The sequence below is a fragment of the Panthera pardus genome, unplaced genomic scaffold (genome assembly GCF_024362965.1).
Source record: "Panthera pardus isolate Hobbes unplaced genomic scaffold, ASM2436296v1 HiC_scaffold_6, whole genome shotgun sequence".
In the NCBI taxonomy this organism is placed as follows: domain Eukaryota; kingdom Metazoa; phylum Chordata; class Mammalia; order Carnivora; family Felidae; genus Panthera; species Panthera pardus.
The window spans coordinates 131,153,077-131,167,809 of record NW_026526991.1 but is presented as its reverse complement, the minus strand read 5'-3'; the positions used below and the strand labels follow the sequence as shown (position 1 = coordinate 131,167,809).

General features: G+C 42.7%; 1 protein-coding gene across 3 annotated transcripts in view; it reads left to right on the top strand.

The window, feature by feature from the left end:
• Positions 1–14,733, top strand: part of CELF2 (CUGBP Elav-like family member 2) — an 832,193-nt gene that overhangs the window by 411,260 nt on the left and 406,200 nt on the right. The gene's annotated exons all lie outside the window — the stretch shown is intronic.

The window sequence follows — 14,733 nt, the reverse complement described above, 5'->3', positions numbered from 1 at the left end:
TCATGGTGAGGGGAGACATACTGGGACTGTTATATGCTCTTGCACACTAAAAGTGGGAATGTAAAATGCTCCAATCACTTCAGAAGACGTTTGGCAGTTTCCTTAATAGTTAAGTACATACCTATCATATGATGTAGCCATTCCACTTCTAGATGTTTACCTAAGAAAAAGGCAATCATAACATGTCTATACAAAGATGTGTACATGAATGTTTATAGCAGCTTTATTTGTAACAGTCATAAATGGAAACAACCCACATGTCCACCAAGAATGGATAAACAAACTATGGCATAATCATACAATGGAATGGTACTTAGCAATCAAAAGACCTTACTATTGATACAGTCTACAACATGTATGAATCTCAAAAGGATTATGCTGCATAAAAGAAAGCAGACAAAATAAAAAGGATTGCTGTATGATTCTATTTATATAAAATTCTATGTAGGGTGACAGAAAGTAGATCAGTGGTGATTTGGGAATGGGGAATGGGAGGAAGGGGTTACAATGGGGCAGAAAGGAACTCTTGGGGTTGATGAATATGTTCACCAACTTGAGGTGGGAATAATTTCATGAGTGTATATGTATGTTGAATTTTACCAAATCCTACACTGTAAGTATATGCAGTTATATCAACTATACCTTAGGAAAGCAAAGAGGAACACTTCTGGAAGGAAAGGAGGGAGGGAGGGAGGGAGGGAGGAAGGAAAGGAAGGAAGGAAAGGAGGAAGGAATGGAGGGAGGGAGGGAGGGAGGAAATTTCAACTTTCAGAGAAGTGGTCTAGGAGGCTATGTTAGTGAAAGGAAGGTGAAGGTTCCCCAATATCATTTCCTAATCTGAACGAGACTGGCCCTGACCATGCATGTAAGCCAAGTGACATTTTCCACTGGAATGTTTGCTCAGGTGGTTCTATTCACATTTACTTTTACAGCTCCTCTGTGATATTTTTAGAATGCCAGGGTTCCTACCCATCCACCATCTCATAAAAATCCAACCTTTCTACTCCCAGGATGTTAGATGAAAAAGTGAATGACTACATATAGAACCCAGGCATAGTGGTTATCTAAGTCTTATTTTTTTATTAGTATAAATACCTCCTTACTTTCTACTTAACCTTTACTTCAGAGAATTCTGTTAATTACAAAACTTTCCAATAAGCAAAACTGATTTATGAAAATACTAATTTTAAAACAAGTGAGAGATTGATCACATTCCTTACCAAAATAGGTTCCCCCGAGGGCCCCTTGAAATAGCAGAGTTTCTTGGGGGCATCGAAAATTCATTCAGTACATTAAAAATTGGTTTTTGCACACATTTCAGGAATCTATATACATACTCTTAAGCCAAGCTGACCAAGTGAATGAGCTTTTTAATAAGCTTCTCTTTCTTCGGGTTGACGTTTCTGGACATAAATATCCACCCTGTATCCCCCCTACCGACTCCTGGCAGCCCCTGGTGGAATGTGGGCACAGGACTGTGTCACATGTGCTGCTGAGCCTTCTTGCAGAGGGGCCTCTAGGGATCTTTAGTGCCCCTAGAGGATGGGAGGCCTGCTGCATAGATCAGGCTAATCCCCAGGCCCATGCCCATCTGGACACCATGAGCAACCTGCCGGCTGCACCTGGCCCAGCAGTGGGAATGGAAGTGTCCCTTCCACAGCCCAGCCGGCAGGTGGCATGCACAGACAATGATGTGCACCACTTGTCCCCTCTCGGACCCCAGCCTGTGGTCTTCCCCAGGAGGCAGGGGCGGAGGGCCTGTGCCCAGCTCCTGCCACCTTTCAGCAGATGCTGAAGTCAGCTTATGGGCCCTGTAGGGCCCTGACCCTTCTCCCCCGGAGAGCTGGAAGCCATGCTGCTGCTCTGGAAATGACACCTTGCCCTCTGGGCCGTCAGGTTGGCTGGGCAGTCCTTTAGGTAAAAGTTTTGTGTGTAAGACTGAACTATGCCCACTGCTGTCCTTTCTGCAGAGGCCAGCACGTATCAGTCTGCTGATCTTCTCCAGGCCTGTTTCTATGTATTTCCATACTCAAATGTACTCATGGAACTTCTTGTTCTGGGTTTGTTTTTAACATCAACAACATAAAACCCAACCTATTATTCTGAAACTTAGTCTTTCTCTAATTCAACGTGCCTTGGAATTCTGTTTTAGGACATTCTTTGTGATTGTTCCGTAGGTATTCTGCAGTGTGGGTATCACACAGTTTAGCCATTACCTTACTTGTGGGCATTTAGTTTCAGTTACAGACAGAGCTATGACGAATGGCCATGGCGATGCCTTCTTGGGCATCTGGGCAAGGGCGGATACCCAGGAGTAGTTTAAGCTAACCTTTAACCCTAGAGCTGACCCATTTGACAACCCTCTCATACCTCTAAAACATGTGGACCTTTCTCATAGAAAGTACGTCTGAGAACCAGTAAGATAAAAGCTTATAGATCTATAAGTAAAGTTCAGATTGAAACTTTTTTCTTAGATTCCTGTTTCTCTCATTTGCGCCATTGGATTGCTATACGTAGAGATCTGTCCCCTCCAGGTTATCATCCTAATTTTGATGTCTTTTGACCGGGATTAGCCATGTGTTGTTTGGTTTTCTTGTTTTAGCTATTTATTTGAGAATTGGACAGGCCTGGGTTCAAACTGACTTGACTTCTCTGAGACTCAGTTTACTTATCTGAAAAATGGGCATAATAATAACAAGCAGTTGTGGAGAATGAGAGAGAGTTTACGTGAAATGCTAAGCAAAGCAACTGAAACATAGTAAGTATGTAGTCATTGATGGCTGTTACGAAATAAGTGATAAACTTTATAAATCACATTCAGATCCATTTCAGTATTTTGGATATCGAGAGTATTTTTAACAGTAGCTATTTCTCAGTGTTTTAGCATCTTTGATTCTAGTGGTCTGTCTTATGGATATGATTGTACATATTTGCCCCACACACTAGTACACGTGCCTGTTTTAGGCTTATGTTAATGGCCTTTAAACTTTGGTCTGTGTTGGGTATTAGATAATTCAGTGGAAAGGATGATCTGGTCCAACTCCCCATTTTCAGGTGCACAGACTTGGTCTAACACTGTCTCTCCTAGGACAGCTAATCCAACCAGATAAGCGGTGAAAACATCCTTAATTTCCAGAGTTGAATTACCTAATTTTCTTCTATCTTCAAGTCATTCGGGTGATTAATTTTCAATTATTCCCAACATAAATGGGAAAGACCTGAAAAAAAGCCCGCTTCATTGATTCTGCATATTTAACTTAGCGCTTTCTGACGGCCACTCTCTGACCTGGGTGCTGGTGACAGAGATGGACAAAAGAGATCATCCCTGCCCTCACAGACCTTCCAGTCTAGCAGGGGAGATAGTGATCGGGTAGTGTTGAGTCAGAGTCTCGATTTATGAGGAGGTAGCATTTCACTGATCCTGACGAGGCCCTGATCCCATTCAGCTGATACTCACCACGTGCTCCATGAATAACTAAACCAAGGGACGGATTTGTCACAATGCAGAGACTTCATTTTGGCATGTATGGTTTGGGTACTGCATGAATATGTAGTCAATAAACAAAGAGACAGTGTTCTGTAATGTAGAACCAGAGAACGCCTCTTTCTAACCCAAGCAATTTTCTTTCCCCCGAAAATCTTGAGCAAGAAAGCGTACTCTAAAAATGTAGCATATCTTTTGTTTTCTTAAAGGACACACACATGTGTGTATGCCTGTGTGTGTGCTTGAACATCCATGCACATAGACAACTAAAAGGAAAATGCTTTCATGGCTTGCAGCAGGCCCTGGAGATTTAAGTCCTGAAACCTCCAATTTGTACCAATAATTCATATACAGCTATATGGGGTGAAAAAGGTTAATGATGGAATTTTTTTAAAAGTATGTTCCATTGACTATAAATGGCAGATCTGACAGTTAAAATGAAAATTGTTCCAGAAGAAACTTTAGTCAAACTAATTATTTGAGACGTTATAAGGATGTATAATTATATTCTTCACCTTTTAAAAAAAAAGTTTTATTACAAATGTGCTTTTAAAGAACAAGTAGAAATAAAAGCTGTAATTGTTCTTAATTATAGCTAACTGTAATTGCACTCAATTGCAATATGCTGAATATCACCAATGGCTAAAGAAATCCTGGCATACAGACAGTGCCCCCACATTCATGAGATGAGGTATAGTTTTATGAATATTCTGTTATCTATAATTTAGCTCTTTTACTGTTGATTCCATTTCTGTTGGTTTTATTTTATTTTTTTTTTAGTGATTGTAGAGACATAATTGTCATCTGTGAATGTGTTGAAGGTTGGAGATTTCGTCTGGGATTCGTTCAAAACTGCTATTGCCACACACACAAAAAAGGCACATTGGCGATTGTTAAATGAGAGATTTGGCCATGACCCATCGTGGTTGAATACACAGATTTGAATTTTCAGAGGTAGTGATGAATACCCCATTTAACTTGCCCAGCAGAGTCTAAGAAGCGACCAGGAAAATAGGAAGCATTAAGTACTCCTCTGTGGATAGCACTAGAGTTGTGCTATTTTGAATGGGTAAATTAAAGAAGGTGAAAGGGTCCCGTGAATGGGAGAAATTTCATCTCGCCCCTCTCTCTGTGCCCAGAACTCAGATTGAATTCCGTGTTTCTGCCCAGACCTCTGAGGTCGGTGCCAGCCTTTATAGGCAGAAAGGCTGGGCTCCCTGAGGGGGCTGTTTGATCACGAACTCTGGACTCTCTTGGATCCCCGCTTGACTCATCTGTGAAATGAGGGGTAACCACGCCATCCTGTTCTTCACTGAGGGCCGTACAAATGGGTTGATTAGAAATAAATAAATAAATACACTGTTGGAGAGAAGTAAGGTCTTTAGCTTCAAACAAACAAAAACAATAAGATTCCCCAAATCACATCAGCACAATATTTATTACTTTTCATTTTTCATGGATGGCTATTTCAAGCTTTTACCCCTAGAGCCAGAGTCAGCTTTGAAAGAATTTCTGGTTTTGATGTCTTTTTTTTTTTTTTTTTTTAATTAAAAAAGGAAGAGGGTGGGGCTCAATACCTTGGCCTGAGCCCCATTCCGGACTGCAGGTGGAGACCAGGTCCACGGAGGTGGAAGCTCTTGGAAGGGCTGTCCTTTTGGCGGAGGTCATGGTTACATCACATGCCAGATAGGAGCATATCTGTCTCTTACTTTGGGATATTGAGCAGAAGCCAACAAGGCCGTGAGTCCAGAGTTCCAGCTTGTGCTCCTCAGAATCCTCCAGTGCCCAGTGCCTGGCAGGGCCTGAAGGTTGCATCTGTGAAGGGGCAGGAAGTCATTGATCAGACTCTTGAACAGACCAGGAGTCCAGGAACTGGTATAACCATCTCTCCATTTTTCCATTCTGTACTTTCATCCCACATAGGGTTTGACTGTGGCTGTCAGAAGCCACCACCTTCTCTCTCTTCTCTCCTGCCCCACATCTCCCATCGCCTTGGGCCCTCCGCCGCCTTTCCCCAGGCCAGAGCCCATCTCGGGAAGGTGCACAGTGCCCAGCAAGTTCTCACATCCATCTCGATTGGACAGTGGTTTTTATATTTTAGGTTCTTGGAAAGGGCAACATCTGTGAGAATTATCCTTCCTTTCCCTGAAGTCTGTTTCATCAGTCAAGACTTTGACATTGTTATGCTGATGAAGTCTCTCTGAATCTGTTTTCCCAGAAACCTCCTTGAAGGGGATTCTCAGGGGATGGGGGCAGATAAAACCTCATCCTGCTACTTAAAGCCTAGGAATGCCTATTCCTTTGTATAAGTTTGCTGTGATGGCTTCCACACTACACGGTCAACCTTGTGAGGGAAGGGTCTATGTTTATTTATTCCCTTCTCAATCCCTAGCACCTGGAAACTGGCACATAGTAGGAACTTTAGAAAGCATTTGTTGAACAAATTAATAAATACATGCTAATATTAAACGATAATGAACTCAGTACCAATACTTGTCGGTTGATGGATTAGGCCATTAGTCAAACATTACAATGCAGGCTGCTTTTTGCAAATCCCTCTTTGATCCAGAAATTATCAGGAGTGGGGATGATTTTCTCTCATTAAGAGGACTTATTGGTGATATTACATCCCTAGGAGCTAATAGAGAAAAATTAGGCATTCTTGCAAAACGGGCTGCCTTTCAGACTGCTTTATCAAAGAAAAAAATTATTTTTGATTAATAATTTTTGGTATATTTTCCCTTAAGCCCATTTATGAATTGCAGTAAATTTTGGAGCACAATTATCCAGCAGTATTAAGTGCAGAGATCTTTTAGTAATCTGATACCCCTGACCTCTGGCAAAAGCATAGTATTTGAAGAGGATACACCTCTTCTTTTTTTGTTGTTGTTGGTTTGTTGTCTTGTTTTCATTTGTTTTTTTGTTTGTTTGGAGAGATGTCATTTTGTTAACGAAGCTTTTAAAAAGCACACATACCTGCAGCCTTTTGCATGTGCATTTTCCGTTTTTCTTGTTTGGTTTTGTTTTTGTTTTGTTTTCTGGCTCTGAGAGTACAAGGTGCCCAATGAAATGTAATGTGCCTTCCATGGGGCACCTGGGTGGCTCAGTCGACTGAGCGTCTGACTTCGGCTCAGGTCATGATCTCTTAGTTCCTGGGTTCCAGCCCCGCATCGGGCTCTGTGCTGACAACTCAGAGCCTGGAGCCTGCTGCGGATTCTGTGTCTCCCTCTCTCTCTCTGCCCCCCCTGCTCGCACTCTGTCTCTCTGTGTCTCTCAAAAAATAAAATAAAAACGTTAAAAAAAAAAAAAAAGAAAGTAATGTGCCTTCGTTAGGCTCTGGGACTGCCCTCCAGGACTGGTTGTATTTGCCATTGCCACAGTCTAAATGAATGCGTTTTAATGAGCAGGAATTGTTACTCATGGCAGATTCGGGTTCTTCCTGGATATATTATTTAACTGTGGTGGACTCACCAGCATAGAGGATGATGATGAACAGGTAAACCCAAGTGCGTGTGGACATTCAGTCCCACGGCTACCAGCAGTCTCGAGGACAGGCTTCCCCAGCTCAAGTGCATTCCTGAGCTGAGTGTCAAGATGACATTTTTGAAAGAAAACAAAAGCCCTCAACACCGTCTGGAAATGACTGGAGGGGCAAGCAGGGCTATTCGAACAGAGGCCCCTCACCCCTCACAGGTGACCGTTGGGGCCTGGCCGGCCGTGTTGCGCAGTTGAACCGGAGAAGCTCTTGGCTTTTATTTTCGAGGCGCTGGAACACAAGAACACACACAAAGGCACACCGTGGTGGCTGTTTTACGTGAGGAATGCTAAAATGGTCTGAAGACGTTTTGAGCCAAAAAAGAATTCCCAGCAAGGACTCCAAATATGACCTGCCTGTTCAGGAGGCTGGATAGGTCAGGGATGAGATTAAATTAATCTTAACGTAGCCAGTCTGCTGACCACTCACACTGTGCGGGCGCCCTGCTGCCCGTCGCAAATCTCTCCTTCCACACAGCCCTCCAGCGGGTCCCTGTGTTTCCCTGCGGGACTCGGTGGACGGGCGCCCCGTCTCCCCACGGTGATAACCCTCAGCCCGAGCCACACACCAAACGTGATTTAAAGGGAAACACCACCTCGTCCACTTAATTCTGTGTGCCGAGGGCGCAGAAGAGGTCCTCTCCGCGGACGCGGGCAAGGCGGAGACCCTGGAGGGGGGCTCTTGTGGACGGGGCCCCGCCGGCCCGCCTGCTTCTGCGAGGCCGGCTGACCCCCCCGCGTTCCCACGCCGGAGCGGGTCCGGGAGGCCGGCCTCTGCAGCGACGTGAAGTCTCTCTCACCAGCATCTGCGGTTTCCTAAGTGACTGTGTGAGTGTATCTGGGGGCCCGTCCCCCCATTCAGGCTGCCAGCATTTTGAGTGCACGGATCCAGACGGCCTATCGTTTTTTGTTTTTTGTTTTTTTTACACAAAGCAACACCTAGAATCGTCTGCTTCAGGCAGTGGGTCCTCGGTGAGTATTTGCTGAAAAGGAGTGTGAAATGCAGCGGCACCAAGGCGGAGGGAGTGGTGGTGTTTCACGCATTGACACGTTTGCTCAGTGCCCTTCCGGAGAGCCCTTCCTGACGGCCCTCTAGACAATAACAGCCCCACCTGCACTCTCTGAGCCTACCCTGTGCCTTTCTTCTTCATCACATATACTACGGGAGGCAGTAGTAAGTATCCATTCGCTCATTTGTTTTTTGTCCATCTCCCCCTTCTACACTGCAGCCTTCCTGGTGGTGAGGCCATTTTTTTGTGGTTGCCTGCTGTAGCACACAACCCAAACCAAATAAAGAAATGTATTCGATATATATGTGTGTGCATGTCTATGTGCCCCCATTTTATTACCTCTGGTGACCTTCCCAGGCAGCAAGAGAACACTGAGAACACTACCCATGGTCCACCCCATTTACCGGCCTGTGCTTCTGGGCCCCTCCCTCCCGCGCTGCCCACAAGGGGCTTTGCTTGAGCCCTCGGCCTGCGTTGTGTTGCAGGACACGCCTGGGCAGCCTGTAGGTCTCAGAGGAGACTGGACCCCACTCTCCCCCTGCTGTGAACCTGACCCCTTTCAGCCACTGAGACCCCACTCTCCTCCCCTTCATTCTGCTGTCGTGGTGGGTTCAGTGTGACCTCTGTCTCTGGGCCACCTCGGCTGTGGCTTCCTTTCCTACCCCGCTCCCCTCGGACCCTGCCACCGCCCTTCGGATGGATCCTACAGATTTGCCTCCACCCCAGTCCATGTACGTAAGGTCCCAACCTGCAAAGAGAGAGAGAGAGAGAGGCGCCTGGGTGGCTCAGTTGGTTAAACATCCGACTTCGGCTCAGGTCATGAGCTCACGGTTCATGGGTTTGAGCCCTGCGTCAGGCTGTGTGCTGACAGCTCAGAGCCTGGAGCCTGCTTCGGATTCTGTCTCCCTCTCTAGACTCTGCCCCTTCCCGGCTTGTGTGGTGTCTCTCTGTCTAAAATAAACATTAAAAAATGTAAAAAAAAAAAAGAGAGAGTGAGAAAATATACATATATACGTATAGATGTATACGTATGTGTATATAATTTGTAGCTTGTACATACTGAGTAGCAATATGACTTCCTAATCAGAAGAATGGGCTCTGAGGCCAGAATGCCTTGGTTCAGATCCTGGCCCTGTCACCAGCCATGTGGCCTTCAGAAGCTACTTACATTTTTGTGTCTCATTTTTCTCATCTCTACTGTGTTTTAATCATAGCAATGACTGCATGAATCTTCAGTAAGAGTTAAGTGAGTAAACTCATGTCAGTGGCCTAAAGCAATGGCTGGTGTTAAATGAGGGTCTGATAAGTGTGAGCTTGTGTGTGTGTGTGTAGTTTTCACCATGTGGGAATAATGCTTGTGTCGACATACAGACATGCACTTGTGCGTGGCCACACATACACTCATATTTTACTCATGTGAGTGGAAATTGAAGAAGGTAGAGCAGGAGAGAAAAGATATAGAAGGGACAAAATAACAAAAATATAAAGGGTTAAGAGGAATGAGCAGTATCTTTGGGCTTTCTTCATCAGAGGAGAAACTTTAATCTCTACACTGTTTTAGGTTTCCTGGAGCTAAGGCTCACCAGGTAAGACAAAAGTTAACGGCCCTAAATTAATATATGCATTTGTAATGATGCCTTTTAAGCCAATCTTCTTGTCTATGTAATATTTGGAAATAGATCCAACTTTATTTTAAAAATTTTTTTTAATGTTTATTTTTGAGAGAGAGAGAAAGAGACCAGAGTGGAACTGGGGGAGAGGCAGAGAAAGGGGGAGACACAGAAGCTGAAGCAGGCTCCAGGCTCTGAGCTGTCAGCACAGAATCCGATGTGGGGCTTGAACTCACAAACTACAAGATCATGAGCTGGACCAAAGTCAGACACTTAACCGACTGGGCCACTCAGGCACCCTAATAGATCCAACTTGAAAGGCCTACACTTTGCCCCAAGCCAGGTGAGGAAGGAAGGAAGGAAGGAAGAGAGAGGAAGGGAGGGAGGAAGAGAGAGGAAGGGAGGGAGGAAGGGAGGGAGGAAGGAAGGGAGGAAGGAAGGAAGGAAGGGAGAGAGGAGGGAAGGAAGGAAGAAAAAAATCTACTTCACTATAATACTTTCACTCTTAATTAAAGAAAACTTCCCTTCTATGACTGAAATATTAAATCATTTGCAAGACAAGCAAGAAAAATAAAATATATTTTAAAGTTTTTAAAAAGTCTTTGTACTTTTGGAAGAATCAAAAGTATCTACCATTGGAGAGAAACCTTCCAGGTCTTAAAAATATTTATCATGCCGCCACACAATTAGCATGGGGGCTCATGTCCTCTGTTTTATAGTTGTCGGCTAATTTTGGAAACTGGCAGGCTGCACAGAAATAGATGGTATGCTCTTGCTTCAACACTTCCTAAAAAAAGAACGGTTTGCATCGTTCAGGAATGGGAAGGGATAGGACATGATGAGGAAGAACGCTATTTCAGACAGATGATAAAAGCTTGCATCACTCTGTGCTCCAGCAAATGTTCCACACGTTTAAAATTAAAGTTTTTTTTTTAAGGGATGCTAAATAATCTACAAAAAAAAAAACTGTATAATACCCACGGGACACTTATCTGCTTTTGAAAGATGCTTGTCTCTTCTGGTTTTTTTCTTTGATAAAATTGAATTTATAGCACAACTTCAGATTTGCAGAGAGCTTTCTTGTTTGTTCACATTGGTGATTGATCCAACAACTCGAGATCAAAGGGCAGCATTGTTATTACGTTCTGGGATTTAGAGAGCCACCAGGCAGAAGAAATTGCCCAAGGATATGCACCCTGTCGCATGCCTTCCATCATATTGGTCTACTTCGGAACCCCTAGGACAGCTCTGTTTCTTGGAACACGGAATTCTGCTTTGTTGTTTTTTTCATTGTGGTTTCACTTAGTTTTTAACATCCTGCTCTCTTCGTGAAGTCAGATTATCTTAGTAATGGTAACTAAAGAAAGGAAATGAATGCAACCCCACATATTGATATTATTCCAACAAGCATTTTAAGAAACGAATTGAGGAGACGGGAATTACCTGCAGGTAGAAAATGTATCCCGGTTCGGTTCCACTCATATTTATTGAGTGCTTGGCGTGTGCCAGGAGCTGAGTATTCAAAAAAAGTAAGTCATGATCTTTGACTTCAGGGAGCTGTCAGTTGTATAAAATTCAAAAGTCTCCACCACGGTCTACCTTATATATGATATCCTTTATTGGAGTATAAACACTTGGAAAGGAGGATCAGGATCTAATTCATCTTGGTGCCTCTGAAAGCACCCAGCATGGGTGTGTGCTGAACATATGCTAAGTGTTCAGTGAATATGTTGGATAAATAAATACTAGTAATGAAGATGAATTATACTTAGAAAGTCATGTTAATAGTGGACATCGTAACTCATACAAGTTCACTGAAAAATGCCTTGTCTTTATAGTACCTTCTTTTTTATAGACATAGACTTTATTTTTTAGAGCAGTCCTGGATTCCCAGCAAAATTGACAGGAAGGTACAGAGATTTCCCACATTCCCGTCTCCCCCACACGTGCACAGCCTCTCCCATTATCAACACCTCCACCAGGATGGTACATGTGTTATCCTCGATGAACCTACATTGACACGTTATTCTCACCCAGAGTCCACAGTTTGCACTGGGGCTCACTCTTGGTGTTGTCTGTTCTGTGAACTTGGACAAATGGGTGACGACATGTATCCACCTTTGATGGTATCATACAGAGTAGTTTCACTGCCCTAAAAATTTTCTGTGTGATACTTTTTGGAGTTCTGTCAAGTGGGTCTTGATGGAGCATTATCTAAATGAAGCACAGCATATCGTGCTGAATTTATTTTCTTCAAGGATTTCCTTACAAAAGGTATACATTCATGAAAACACGAATAATTCACATTTTTTATTAGCAACAGTAAATGGGTTAAAATGAGCACGTTAGCATTTTCAAAGCCATAATGTTTTGCCGATCTTGAAAATGACAACTGATTGGTGAGTCTTAGCTGTGTTATTGCAGTCAGGTACGGTGGCTCTTTCTTGCTTTGTATTCTTTCTTTAAATCATGGAGCTACATGTTCCAATGGAATCACCAGGTTTTTAGGTAACATCTTACAATTTAAGCTGTGTTCATCCATTCATGCACGTTCACCAAAAATTCCTTTTCCTATGAAAAGTCTATAATTCTAATGTAAATTTTTGAGTATGCAGTTTTGTAAAAAAAAAAAAACTGTAAAAAAAAAAAAAAAGATCAATTTCCCATGCTGGTGCTTCCTACGTGGAGAGCCTAACTTTCTTTCACAGCATTTTTTTGCTCTGAAGGTAAGGCTAACGCTCTGAGTGTGTGAATCCCCTGAGTGGAGTTCTGCATTGTCTTTCATGCGTATGTCACACGTAGAATTCACCCCCTATTTCTAGTTTACTTTTTAAGAGGAACGAGAACTGAAAGTCACCTGTGAAAATCATGTCTTTCTTCCCCCAAGCCCCTAGATCTAATTCAAGATCAGCTTTTCTTAAGCTACTTGTCATTTTATTCCTTCCAAAGAATACAACTTATTTTTCAAAAAACAGAACTTCTCCACAGTCATTCTTCATTGGGTTTATATCTTGTTTAATTAAATTTGAAAATAAGAATGAGTATCGCCAACATAAATTGGTTGGGGAACAAACACAACGTACTCTCAGTAAGCACACACACGTAGGTGGTAGGAGCCAGAGCGAGATGGGCATTCTTGACAGGGTTGAGTCACCATGTTTTTCCCTAGGAGTGGAGAATGTTGCTCAATCCACTAAGGTTTGGACACAGAAGTCAATTATGGGTGCTTCCATTCTATTTTTCTATTGCACAGGTTCTCCACCGAGGGAAGTTTTGCCCCAGGGGACGTTTTGCAATGTTTAGAGACATTTGAATTGCCACAAAGTGGGGGGAGTGCATACTACTGGCATCCAGTGGGTAGAGGCAAAGCCTGCTGCTAAATATCTTACAATGTACAATACACCAAACAGCCTTCATGACAAAGGAAGATCTGGCCCCAAATGTCATTATAGTATGAGGCTGAGAAATGCTACTCTACTGCAATTTCAGGGGATTTATTATAATGTATGTTCAACATTGTTTTAAATTTTTTCAGCATTCATTCATTTTTGAGAGACAGAGAGAGACAGAGCATGAGTGGGTGAGGGGCAGAGAGAGTTAGAGAGAGAGACACACACAGAATCCGAAGCAGGCTCCAGGCTCCGAGCTGTCAGCACAGAGCCCGACAAGAGGCTCAAACTCACGGACTGCGAGATCATGAGCTGAAGTCAGGCATTTAACCAACTGAGCCACCCAGGCGCCCCCTGTTGTACGTTGTTTTGAAAGATACCAGAGGGACTCATAATATTAAAATACATATAATCTGGAAAGTAAATATAAAGAGTTAAAAGATTAGAAAGAAGGGAAGGTAATGTACCTTAACCTTGGGATGCTGCTATTATTATGATCAAGCTCTAAACATAGATCTAACCCTGCGGGGCAACAAGAAGATCAGAAAAGTTCATTAATTCCTTCCTTGAAAATTTAACAAATACTTATTGAGTAATCATATGTGTTGGCCTCAAGTTACAAAATAATAAATACTAAAATAGAATGTAAAAGATATTTCTGTTGTGATCATTGTTATAAAGGAAAACTAAAGGGAGGGGTGCTTCTTGGCTGGGGTACCCACAGCTCTGATTCTATCTGGGAAGAAAAATTTCTTATGCAGGCATGGAATTCTTGGAAGAGACAAGTTCATATAAAACATTCGATGGTGTCGTGGACCAAGCTTTCAACTGTGGTTTTTGCTAAGGGGATGAAAGCTTTCTCTCAAAAACTAGTTTCTGAAGCAGTAAGAGCTGGAGATTTAATATTATCTAGTTATTTAGGAAAGAATATTTCTATGGGAGCTCAACTTATATCACTCATTTATAAATCATTCATTAATTTAAGGTAGAATGGTTCTAAGGGAATCAGCGAGTCCCTATGGTGCCCGGGTATTGTCGCAGACAGTAGGTAGGAAAGAGTTCTAGAGGCTGGGAGGGACAGAGAAGATTCCTGGAGGAAGAAGTCCTGAGATTCCTAACTCAGAGTTGATGTATTAGTTGTAGGAGGTCCACGAACCATCTATAATTGTGCTCCGTATTTTACATACATATGTGTGTGTGTATTGTTATTTTACCCTATGTAAGGTGTTTGTATCTTTGATGAGATTCTTAAAGGAAATATATGACCTGAAGAAGATTATGTACCACTCTTCCTAAGAATCACACCTTTAATCCCCCAACACAAAGTTGAACCTGCCTTCACTTTTAAAATATCTCAGCATTAAGCCTCCATTTCTACCTCTTACTCCTTGCACCCCCATAATTTCCAAGAACACATCTCAGATTGAAAGATAGGATGTTGCGATTTGGAAAAAGTTAGTTGTGAAATTTGTGTCTCGTCGGTCTTATTAATATACTATAAAGCCTTCAATTAGTGACTCCTCTTTTGTGCCCCTTGAATTATCATAGCATGTGCCTTCAAAAATCCCACCTGGTAGGACAGTATAATGAAGAAATAAGAAACGGCAATTTGCTACTAAAAGAATTGGATTTTGTGCTGTACGTGTTCTTTCATAAACCTCAGGTGACAGAGATCATCAACACAAAGACACATTCTCAGAGGAATT